The 13073-nt window shown below is 37.0% G+C and overlaps 1 protein-coding gene and 1 long non-coding RNA gene across 2 annotated transcripts in view; both read left to right on the top strand.

Moving 5' to 3' along the window:
• LOC148147519 (uncharacterized) overlaps positions 1–11721 on the top strand; it is a 99252-nt gene extending 87531 nt beyond the window's left edge. Inside the window, exon 2 of the long non-coding RNA XR_015759727.1 lies at positions 8596–11721. This is a non-coding gene — a long non-coding RNA (uncharacterized LOC148147519). The remainder of the gene's footprint in view (positions 1–8595) is intronic.
• The window catches only part of kctd16b (potassium channel tetramerization domain containing 16b), a 213578-nt gene that overhangs the window by 89630 nt on the left and 110875 nt on the right, over positions 1–13073 (top strand). The gene's annotated exons all lie outside the window — the stretch shown is intronic.

Raw genomic sequence — 13073 nt, 5'->3', positions numbered from 1 at the left:
ATTGGCTTAGTGTGATGATGTGATAGAGGGGATTGGCAATTGTTAAGGTGGAAGGATTCCACCCACTGTGAGCCCCCTAAAGTCTGGTGATGTACATGGGTGCAGTGGCCTTTGACTTCAGTGGTTGTCATCCCTATTCAATCTAAAAATGGTCAATCATAATGGTATATTAACAGTAAATTACATATATATTCGGAAAAGAAACTTTGTTTTCTCAGGGCTCTTGTAATAGTTGTAGTGCTTCTACCTCTAGACCAGATAAAGGGCTCTTTTCTGAAGCGTTGACTCTCCTGCTTCTTGGATGCTGCCTGACCTGTTTTGCTTTTCCGACACTACACTTTTCAATACTGACTCTCTAGGATCTGCAGTCCTCACTTTATCTCCAGGCTGAAATGCCAAGCTTCAAGTTTCACCTGCTCCAGAAGGGTGTCATCACATGTCTAAAATACAGTAACTTTCCGACATATGTTATAGTGGAATGCTTCTGGCACAATTCTTGCTTTCGTTAATTAGGAGTGTTAGTCTATTTTTGGTATTTCATTTGTACCTGACCAAGACCTTATAAGGTTGAAGCAAGATTCAAAGTAAATCCATGGCAACTAAAATGTAATACTTAATTGCCTTTGTTCTTTTCTGGTGATTAATTTTCTAGTAAATTGCCTTCAAACACTCATGTAAATGCAAAGTGAAATATCAGGATATGTAAATATATTCAGCTAAAATTATTGATATTTAATATTACCATCTAGATTCTCATTTCTGGGTTATATCCAAGAACAGGACACTGGTTAGGCCATTTTTGGAATATTGTGTGCAATTCTGGTCTCCTTCCTATCGGAAAGATGTTGTGAAACTTGAAAGGGTTCAGAAAAGATTTACAAGGATGTTGCCAGGCTTGGAGGATTTGAGCTATAGGGAGAGGTTGAATAGGCTAGGACTGTTTCCCCTGGACTGTCAGAGACTCGGGGGTGACTGTATAAAGGTTTATAAAGTCATGAGGGGCATGGATAGGATAAACAGACAAAGTTTTTTCCCTGGGGTGGGGGAGTCCAGAACTAGAAGGCATAGATTTAGAGTGAGAGGTGAAAGATATAAAAGAGACCTAAGAGGCAACTTTTTCACACAGAGGGTGGTATATGTATGGAATGAGTTGCCAGAGGAAATGGTGGAGGTTAGTACAATTCCAACACTTAAAAGGTATCTGGATGGGTATATGAATAGGAAGTGTTTGGAGGGATATGGGCTTGGTGCTGGCAGGTGGAACTAGATTGGGTTGCGATATCTAGTCGGCGTGGACGAGTTGGACCGAAGGGTCTGTTTCTGTGCTATACATCTCTATGACTCTATGAATCTAAGATCAAAGATTAACATGACTTTGCAGCATCAAATGTAAGAACTACATGTCAGATACAAACACCAAACTGATAAAGACCTTGTGGTTATTTCCAAAAATTTAAGCTGTGGAGCACAAAATGGAAGGTTCATATTTCCCATTAACTGAAGGAATATTTTAATGTCAAATGATTGAGCAATAAAGGCTATATTGCTGGCAGATTGGAAATAATTTAATTGTTTTTTTTATATACATACAATGAGGAGTTGACCCTCATTGAGAAATCATTAGCTGTTGGAGTTATTCCTTTTTCATTTCTCTTCTGCTCCTTCAAGTGCTTCTGAAATATTTGTTCATTCTAATGGGTATGTAAATATTCATAGAATTAGATGCCAGCAATGATCCTTGAAATTCATCTTCATTTTGAATTACATATCCACATTAGCAGCCTTGAGCACTGCTGTCCTTAGAGATGCGAAGTGCATTGGTCATTGCTTTCTGTTTGTTCTGCTGTTGGTTATGAGTCCTGTGGGATCTACTGCTGTATCCTTGTAAGATAAATGTACTGGGGCAATAAAAAATTCTCTTTATCAAGCAGCCTGACACATTGTTCAATCATTGCACTTACTTTGAAAGAATTTTGAGTCTATTCTTTGCAATCAGCACTTTCTCTCAAATTCTTTAAGCTAGTGCTCAAGTACTAGGATCAGCCCACAGAGCAATGGGAACTTAACATCTTAAGAGTTACTTTTCTATTAACTTAGTTGAAAGAACTTAACCCTTTTATGATTGTGGACATGATTTTTATTATAAAGCACAGTATATTTTTTAAGGACAGAAATATTTTGATAGTTTCTAAGTTTAAACTGTAAATGATTTTTTGTGATCATTCAATACTTAACAATTAAAACTAAAATAATGAACTTAGTTACTTTAATAAGCCCAGAAATAGTTAGATGGGAATTTCTTGCTGAATTGTAATGACCTGTTTTACATGACAGCAAATTGTGGAATAAATGATTGATGCTAATTATCATTAATATTGATCATTATCTCCACTTACCTTCACTGAAACCAATGGTAATGAAAAAAACTTCTGAATTGACACTACTTTTCTCGCAGTTGAAACTTGGACCAGGAAATAATGGCTCTGTTGGGCCTCGATGACCTGTTTGCAGCAGGAGTTATTGATTTTATGAGTCTGTGGCTCCATGCTATTTGCTATAAGGATTTTTTTATGTAGCCCCGAGGCACAAGAAGGAAATGTGCATGCGGTTTTAATTAAGTTTTCAAAATGGAGAACTTGGCATTTGTTCAACATTCTGATGTAACCTCGTTACAGGCCTAAGGGATTGACCACACTGCCCTGTTGTATTGCAGCATATTTGTATTTCAGATAGGTCAAAAAGTAGTTTGAGTAGAGTAAATTTTTATATTGTTGTTTAAAATATTACTTTATGATTTGATAAATGCAAACAGATTCATAGACAAGATGTTATGAATAATACAACAATTTTTAGTAATTGTAGATTGTAGTTTCATAAATCAATGGAAACTCTCGTAAAATCTAATTTTAACTGAATTGCACTAAGGTAACTGAACAAAACAGCGTTATTAAGTATCAATTTAAAAAAAAAATGTCATTGTGTTTTTGGGTAAAATCTATATTTTATGATGACCTGCTGGTCCTTTTAACACGTAGGCTTCTGTGAAAGAGAAGCTATTGTAAGGCATGCTGCTTTCAGAACCTTAACAAGACCAAGATGCCTGGGAGATAATTGATAGAAAAGGGCCAATTGAATGTTATTTGTGGGAGTTGAGCGCATTGTGGGTGTCAAACAGATTTTGGTGTCAAACAGTTTTTAGGTTTTAGTTTTAAAACAATCTAGTTAGATTATGGGGAAAATCTCTTTCCAATAGGAAATTGTGTGAGCTGGCTAAAACATCAAACTCATGGCAACTGAAGGATTCTACAAAGATTGAGTTGGACTTCTGGGATAGCCAAATCTGAGAAGAGAAAACTTTAGATGCAAAATTTCAGTGTTAAAGAATATCAAAACCAGGAGAGTTCTGACATAAAGTGGCTACACTTAAGATGCTCACCATCCCTGTATTAAATGGGGAGTTAACATCCTGAGGACAGTTGGAGAAACATTGAAGAGACATCATTGCCAGAAGGAGCAGAAAGCCCAAGAAATCTCAGCCCTTGTATGAACCTTTAAAACTGTATTTAGACCTAATAGTTAACCTTCCAATTTTTGAGAGATCCTTTAGCCCACATAACTAGCAAGTTGCAATGGAAGATCCTAAACTAGATGCTAACTAAGTATTGTTTGGCTGTCCTGATCCTTGCATCAGACAAATCCTATGGCTATTCCAATGGCTCTGTATCCATTTTAAGTGTAAGTTAAGGTTCCACCCCTTCTTCCATAACCATTTCAAATACATTTCTGAAACCAAGGTGAATCTAGTGTGTAGGATTGAGGCCTTAGGTTTTCCTGCATAGTATTGTAATCAGTCACATCATGAGTTGACTCTGAATAAAATATTATGAATACATCTTAATATATAAACTCTTTCAAAGAAGGGAATTTGGAAGAAATCCAACATCGTTTAAATTTGCCTGTTGTTAAATTGATTTAAGAATGATTTTGACAGTATTCATTGAAGACATATGGGTGCAACATTCTCCTATGAATTAGACCACGTTGCCCTGTTAAGTGAAGAAGGTAGTATTATATGAAGGGAGAACTGGGATGTGCAGGAAAAGGGAATGACAATAACATTTAAATTATCCTAGAAAATTGGCAGAAGCATTATTTGTTGGGAAGAAATATTTTGAATCACAAAACAGAGATGTCACCTTTTAAATGCTATGATTCAAAAAGTGTCACATTGCATCAATTTGTTAATTGAGATATGGCAGAATTCCATTAATATTGTCATGTTTTCATGAAAGTGTAAGATTCTACAACTCGGTAAATGCAATCAATTAGGATCTTGCGCAATTGCTCTCGATAGTTCTCTTATAATTATTATGAATAACAATTGTTGCAATGAGTGAGAAACAAGGTTTGATTCATATACATAAAGTAGAATACAACTTTATTCCTTCTGAAATTATGAAAGCTATGGTCTCAACTTCCAAAGTATATTCATGGCTGACAATCCTGAATTAGCCCTGAAAATGAACGAATATTGGATTGAAGCTCAATTTTCTAAATTGAGTGCAAATCTTCAATTGCATATGTTTCTAATGTTGATTGCCAAAATTTCACTACCCTAGTATCTATTGGTACGTATTGCATTGGTCAAGAAAATAAATGAGTATTCAATCTATCAGATTTTGTGACCACAGGGACCGAATGTAGGAAGTTGACTATTTGTAAGAAATTTTCAGGTAGTAAATGGAAGTTTATTAAAAAAAAGCAACTTTAGATGCAATACATTATTTAATTAGAAAAAGAAAGGAAATATACGACCCGTGACAGATGGCAACATTTTATTAATCTCAAAGCTGAGCGGTAGAATGGAGAGCCAGAGGCAGTGGACCTCTGTGGTTTGGGATAGTGAGGTGTTTGTCTCCGTGGTTCCGTTTTTGATGGCAGCAGTCTTTGTACCTCTCTCAAGCTGATTTAGGGAAACTCCTGGTCTTCCTCCCAAGATGGTGCTAGCTTGTACCCTGAACCCTCTCGAACTCACTTTACCCCCATCCCTGTTAATATACCTTAGTTTTGGACTGGCAATCTGTGCTGTGAGGGGAAGGAACTGGTGTTGGACTGGGGTGGACAAAGTTGAAAATCACACTCCAGGTAGCTACCTGATGAAGGAGCAGCGCTTTGAAAACTAGTGCTTCCAAATAAACCTGTTGGAATATAACTTGGTGTTGTGTGATTTTCAAATCTATGCTGTGTCACCTCTTGTCTGAATCCTTTGAGCTGATGACTACCAGAAAGTTACTCATGAATTATTGATGTGTATTTCCATTTTCCCACCTTCAGGTGAAGGTTAGATGTCATTCTTTCGATGAACAAAACTTTTCTTCCTAAACACCACAATGATAATAAGGTGCATATGGCAGCAGATAAATCTTTGACATCAGTTCAATTGAGCATCATGATCTCAGTGATCCTGGTGATTCTTGTGAGGTTTCTTGTATTTTCCTTTTGTCTTTATTTACCAGAAATTGTTTACACTTTGAGGAAGGCTAGTAATTACCATAATAGAAGTCAAATTAGATCTCATACTACCCAGAGAAACTCAGGTTTAAAGGTACTCCAATATCCAACATTTCTGATCACCAACAATGCAAAGTAAAATATGAAATTCAATCTGTACTTGGTTTGCTTCATATCTTGATTGCAAATGGTCTGCATAGCAATGAATGAACTGATCTTTAGCATAAAATTTTTTGTCAACCATCATATTTGTATCTGTCTCCAGTGCAAACAATAATTTTAAATGTTAAATCATGATAACCTAGCAAACTCTTATTTGACTTGAATGTTTAATAACAGTGTGATTACAGTTGATTGATTTGTGGTAAATTTAGCACCATTAGGAGCTAACTAAATATTTTTACATTGTTTGAATTTGTTAATTCTCTGATACATTTCTTATTTTGTGGAATGGTGGTACAGTAGGGGGTGATGGACAGACAAGTGTAGGAGAAGAACCAAGTCAGTAGAGAAGGCAGTGCAGATATAGTCAAGTTAAGGTACAAGGGAACCTGGGAAGGTTGATGGTATTTATTTCATGCAAGGAGCCTTGTGTGAAGGCTGATGAATCAAGGGTGGTGATTAACATTTCAGGATATGACATCCTTGCTATCATGGAGTCCTGGTTGATGGGGGAAAAGGACTGGCAGCTCAATATCCCGGGGTATAGAATCCTCAGGCTGGATGGGTGGTGGTATAAAAGAAGAAGTGATGTTGCAATATTGATTAAGGAGTCAATTACTGAAGTAAAGAGGGATGACATCTTAGAATGTGTCTGCAAATTAGACCACATAGTTAGAACTTACAAACAAAATGGAGGAATCATTTCATTGGAGACACTGGTATGATCCATCTCCAAACAGGCAGGGAGGGGTGAAAGGACAAATATGTAGACAATTCTCAAAGAAGTGTCAAAATGGTAGAATAATAATAGGGGATTTCAATTCCCCAATATTAACTGGGATTGGCCAAGTTGGAAAGAGGGAGCATAATTTTTAAAAAGTGTCCAGAAGAGCTTTTACATCAGCATATAGAAAGCCCTAAAAGAGAGGGGGGCAATGCTGGACCTAGTTTTAGAGAACAAAGGCAGGCAAGTGGTAGATGTGTTCGTGCGGGAGCATTTCGACTATAGTGACCCCAACGCGGTAAGTTTTAAGGCAGTAATGGATAATGACAAAAATGGACCAGAAACAAACATTTTGAGTTGGAGGAAGGCTGCTTTTAATAAGATAAGATGGCATCTACCAAAAAGGACTTGAAGCAGCTAGTTACAGGAAAATCCACATCAGAGGAGTGGAAGAAATTCAAAAGGGTAATAGTGAGAGTACAGGGTCAGCATGTATCTGTAGAGGTGAAGAGTGGATATTCAGGCATGTGGTAGGTACCCAAGGTTCAAAATAATGGATGTCCCAGATAAGTGTTGAAAATGCAAGGATTGCTCAAAAAATACATTAGGTGAGCAAAGAGGGGCCATGATAAAACACTAGCTGGTAACACTAAGGAAAATCCAAAGGTGTTTTATAAGTATATTAAGGGCAGGAGAATAACCAGGGAAAAAGTAAGGCACATCAGGGACCAAAGTGGTAATCTATGCTTGGAACAAAGTTTCAAATTAATATTCTACATTTAGCAAATGGAATTTAATCCTGAAAAGTGTGAGTTGCTGCATTTTGGGAAGACTAATGAGGCAAGGGAGTACACGTTGGATGGTGTGACTGCAGAAACTACAGTGGAGCAGAGCAAATTTGGAGCGCATTTCCACAGATCCTCAAGTCGCAGGACACATAGTTAAGATGTTAGGAAAGCATATGGGATACTTCACTTTGTTAGTCAAGACATTGAATACAAAAACAAGGAGTTTAGAATGGAGCTGTATTTAAGATTACTTAGGTCACAGCAGGAATACTATGTGCAGTTTTGGTCACCACACTATAGGAAGGATATGATTATGCGAGAGATGGGGCAGAACATATTTACCAGGATGTTGCCTGGACTGGACTGACTCAGCTTTGAAAAGAGATTTGTTAGTGCAGTAAAGGCTGAGGGTGATGATCTTATTGAAGTGTAGAAAGTTCTGTGGGACATAAACAAGTTAGATCGGGAGAAACGTTTTTCCTAGTAGATGAATAAATAATGAGGGAGCACAGTTTTAATGTTAGGAGCAGAAGTTTTGAGTGGATTTGAGGAAATTAATTTTCACTGACAGTTGCAGGTATCTGTAACTCACTATTTAAAAGATTAGTAAAGGCGGGAGCCCTCAAGACATTTCAGAACTGTTTCAATGAGCACTTGAAATACCACAGCATACAAGGCTACGGGCCAAGTGCTGGAAAGTAGGATTAGAATAGATGGATGTTTGATGACTGACACAGTGGACTGAAGGACCTTTTTCTGTGCTCCAAAATCTCTGACTCTATTTGCCCTATTACACCACTATCATTAATCATTATCCCAGCTGAAATTTTCAATAAAATATTTTTCATGTTTAATTTTGCTAATGGATATTTTGTAACAGTGCCCAGAGGGAATATTGTGTTCCTGGCAATATTGAACATTGCCTTTGTGTGTGTGATGTTGTTGAATATCGGAAGGAGAATAGGTGTGGAACCTTGGTTGTCAATATAGTGACAATCACTTCTGAAACTTTGAAGTGTATTTACATGATGGTGGTTACTATGGAGTGAGTATTGATTCTCCAAAAGTCAACGGATTGTTGATTACATAGATGCATCTCTTTTATTGTGAATACATTCTTCTTACTCTTGTCCCCAAGTATGAAATTGGAGCTAATTCCTGAGCTATTCAATTTCACAAAAAAATATAATCCTCATAATAATGAAGCAGGTAAAAAGGAACTGAAAAGTTCCTCTGCAAACTAAAACTTGATACAAATATATGTTAGCCCCAGTGTTTGGCCCAACACAGTTGCAAGTAACCAACAAAGAAAATGTGCTGTGTAGCATTGCAGAACATGTGCAGCATACAAAAAAACAGTTCATCGTATTCTGCCCAAAGTTTACAGATCCATCCTCTTGTCTTTTGTAGGTCTGCCAACCACTCTGTGAGCACCCCTGTGAAGCAGAACTACTGGACTGTCCTGCTGGTTCAGCCTCTGCCCTAACCACCAGCTCTGGACAAGGAGGAGCTGTCATCTGGGCCACCATCTCCTGCATACTGGCCGCTAGCAGTTTCAGGGGACTCCGGTGGGATGCTACCAGATCGCACATTTCCTCCTTGAGCTCCTTTAATCCTTTCTGAATATTTTTCCTTTGAGTTGCTGAAACTCTTGATGGATGTTTACTCTAAGTGTATACATCTTCTGCATAATCCCTAGTATCATCTGATTGGTGGAACTGTTCATATCTGTCCAGTTTGCTTTTGGGATTCTTTCTGGTGCCCTGCTCTCCTGAGCAGAATATTTCCTTGAACAGAGGGAATCTACTTGAAGGGCCAAATGGACTATTCTCGCTGCCTAGGGCTACCATCATTTGGACGAATTCATCATTGTCTCGGTGGGACAAGCGTAAAAACTGGAATTATATTAAAAGTATCATTTGGCAACGGGAAGTGAATCATGTAAAGAGATGTAAAAGAAAAGAGATCATGTAATCTGCAAGATGTTGCTGTGATTTATGCATTACATATTTGCCACGTTATGCTTAAAATGCCAAGCTATAGATGTCAAGGTGCAAATAGATGCCTTGCAAAAAAAAAGCTGCATGCTGTAGTTATGTTGATCTTAATTGTGAACCTTCACTTGGACAGACTGACCCTATGCTTGCTACTTGTCATAGATATTGGTTTGGATGAATGAGGTGCAGTACTGTTGATTATGGTTACTCTGGATTTGTTTATATGCTAGTGGTCTTATGTCGCCTCCTGAAACTTTTGGGTTTGCTACAATGTCTGGATATGTCGAAACATAAAGAGTAGTTGCTGCTTGAATCCATGCCACTGGACCACACATGACTGTTATTAGACCTGATATCTGGATCAGGGTTATCAATTTTTGATTGTCCCCTCTAGAATAGTGCCAGGCTACAATAATGATGTGGCACCTTAAGATTATTTTCTTCCTTGATGCTATCAGCAGCCTGCTCTATAAGCAATGTAAAAGACCTGTAATGGGAATAGGGGAAGAGTTACAATCCATTGATTGATTGCCTTAGTAAGTTTGGCTAATTTCTCTTTGTGCAGACTTATTCTCTTATTGGGCTGTACTTTTCTCTGGGACTTAATCAAAAACAGGGTGGATCACAGCAGACAATGTTGGGAAATTTAAGCGGTGAAACTAATCATTACCAAAACTGCATTTCCCTCCCCCAACCAAACCATTTTTGCTGGGGCCGCTGATGGCATTTCCTTGCCTGCTTGCTGCATGCAAATTGCAGTGACCTCTTGTGATGCTGCAGCCTGACTGCTTCAATGGCAATATTTCCCTCAGGGGCAATGGCGAGCTCCCATCTTGATTATGGGAATCCTGGCTGGGAGCCTGGCATATGTGAGAAATCACTTCTTAAAAGGCATCTTCCTATACTCTCTCTTTTCTGGATGAAAACAGACACTTATTTGGATCTCTGGAATGTCTGATCTATAGTGATATTACCTCATTTCTATAATTTAAATTGTTGGGCAACTGGGTTTAGGGCATTCTTGTCTTAATGTCAGTCTGTGGTTTGATTCAATCTTAAAAATGTATGTTCTTTCCACTTAGCAGAATGTGTTAACATGTCATGGCATTGACTAACTGCTTTTGAAAAGCTTTTATTATTTGTCAACAAAGGTACGGTAATAAAGTGGAGAAATAGATCAGTCTAGGGCATTTAGTTCAGAAATCTAAGCAACAACTATTACACAAGCCTCTCTGCCTGATCCTGAATGAAGTAAATTAGATCCATCATTTCAAGTCTAGCTCATAAAGCATAATGGATTATCTTATTTAGAAATGTAAAGCTGCTGTAATGATTTAGAATTGGAATTTTGAATCAAGTTTCAGGTGCAGGAGTTGCCATATTTCAGAGTTGATCCTGTTTGAATAAATCTAATTGCTTTCTCTATAATTTGTTTTGACAAGTGAGATTTATATGGTTCTATGTTTTCAGAAAAAAAATCTAACAGCATGGGATATATGTATGAGCCATGGAGAGAGTGAACAACATAGATTATGAAAATTTCACATACTGAAAATGGTTTATTTTCTCACACTTAGTAGAAAGGGAAGTTTCACCCTGTTCAAAATACGGTTCTAGGAAACAAAAGTAAAATGTACAATAGTTAATGTTTCATATTTCACGTTTCCCAAATCATACCATAGACTTACTTGCTTGAGAGAGTTAATGCTTTTAGTGCATTAAAAAACCCATTCGAATCAGCTTCCGTAATTTGAATCTCTTGAGACCATTCAGGTGGAATGATCAATCTTTAAACAAGCCACTTTGACATTCCCGAAACTGGGCATGGAATATGCATATAAGAGTTAAGCTTAAAACATTCAAGAGAAGAAACCTGTTCAAGTAGCATCACTTCTGAAAGATTTTGTATTGATTCCTCAGTGTCAGATAGTACTGCAGCCACTACCTGTAGCTTGTGTGGCTTTCTTCAAAGTTAGCTATGTGCCCCAAGGAATCAACATAAATCCAAAAGCAGTGCTGCATGTTAGACTTCTCCTCAATGAATTGTATTAAGAAAGAAAAGATATCACTTACAAAGTTAAAAAAGCTACTGCTACATGCTACAAATGGCAGACCTAAATGCCATTTGCTTTCACAATCAGATTTTGTTTTTGATTAACTGGAAAAATGCTGGCTGTAGAAGTTATCCATGGTCAGAGTTTTTCTGTTGTGCTGTCTGCTTGATAGGTGATAAACCATTGGAAATTCTGTGTCAATGTTTCTTGTGCCACAGTTGTTAATGAATGTTCTGTAAAACAATTTTTTGAAAAGTATATAAAAAGATATGCATAAATGAATACGTATAGACTGCTGCTTGTGAACATCTCAAATTATCAGAGTTAACAGAATCGCTTAATATTTTGCAGGGTGGGAAGTGAAAATATTGAGACGATAGATAAATTTTGGTTGATTTGTAATATCAAGTTTGTCTGGTGCATTCATTCTGTTATAATCCAGTTTCTTTTTAAATAAATGGTGTGGTTGTTCCACATTAAGGATGTCCTGATTTCAGTGCCATGCATTTTTCATGTCATTTTACTGTTTGTTTTTCTTCTGCCATTCACCAAATAATTGCTATTTGATTCCCTTACCGCATTCTTCATTTTACTGTGTTTATTTCTTTCCTTGCTTTTTTCTCAATTATATTAGTTTCTTTATATTTTTTGTTACATTGAAGCATTTCCCCACACCTCTTCCTTCACTGCCATCCTACTCTGCCTGTTCTAACAATCTGAAGGATTGAAAGGAGCGTGAAAATGAAAATTTTCAAAGGAAAATTAAAAGATAACAGTGAAGAGAAAGGGGGAAAACATCCTTCAAAATAAGTCGAGAAATATTTAAATTGTAAGAAAATAAAATTGAAAAAGAAAGAAAAATGTAAGCACTACAAAAAGAATAATTAAATTCCCTCTACTCTGTCCCCGTGATGTTGACTTCATGTCTAGTTGTGATGATTCAAATGCAGTTGGGAGCATAAGATATGAAGCAAACTGTATTGTTGCAGCTTTGATATTCAAAGTGCAAATCAAAGTGTCAGGCTGTATAAAAGCATATATCTTAAGAAAGCTGTTTGCATAGGATAGTAAATTTCTCCTCATTTTGTAATGGATGTTGTGATATGCATAAAAATGGTGGAATCTTATTTGAGAAAGCAATACTGCTCACATCCTTGATTGTACAGTGAGCTCTCGATGTAGCTATAGTGAAGCTCAAAAATTAAAGATTTTTGTCACATTTGTTTTGGAAAGGTCTTCAATGCTATAATCTGCACCACAAAAACTCATTATATCACTTGCAGCTCTCTTACATTTACAACCAGATAGATACTGAGAATGGACTGGATACAAATATTTTGTTAACAAAAGATAATTTTCTTTTCACAAATTAACAACTTTGTGAATAGAATAGCCAAACAAAACTGAAGATGAGGAACTCCATGATGCTATAAAATGTATATGAGCATCTAAACACCTAGGGATGTAACGTGGATACCTTAAAATTGCAAAACTCATGACGAGACTAATGAAATAGAAATGGACAGACTTTAATAGGTCCATGGATACTGCTAATATAACCAGGACTGGAAAATTGCTAACATGGCACCCCTGTTTAAAAAGGGAGTATGGCAAAAGATGGAAAATTACAGACCGATTAGCCTAACCTCAGTTATTGGTAAGATCCTGGAATCCATTGTGAAGGATGAGATTTCTGAATGCTTGGAAGGGTGCGGTAACATAGAACAAAGTCAGCATGGTTTCATCAAGGGAAGGTCATGCCTGAAAATTCTGCTAGAATTCTTTGAGGAAGTAATGAGCAGGTTAGACCAAGTAGAGCCAATGGATATTATCCACC

This window comes from Chiloscyllium plagiosum, unplaced genomic scaffold (genome assembly GCF_037043375.1).
Source record: "Chiloscyllium plagiosum isolate Xiang-an unplaced genomic scaffold, Cpla_swu_hap1 HiC_scaffold_16, whole genome shotgun sequence".
In the NCBI taxonomy this organism is placed as follows: Eukaryota; Metazoa; Chordata; class Chondrichthyes; order Orectolobiformes; family Hemiscylliidae; genus Chiloscyllium; species Chiloscyllium plagiosum.
The sequence above is the reverse complement of the archived record's forward strand: the minus strand, read 5'-3'. Positions and strand labels throughout refer to the sequence as shown.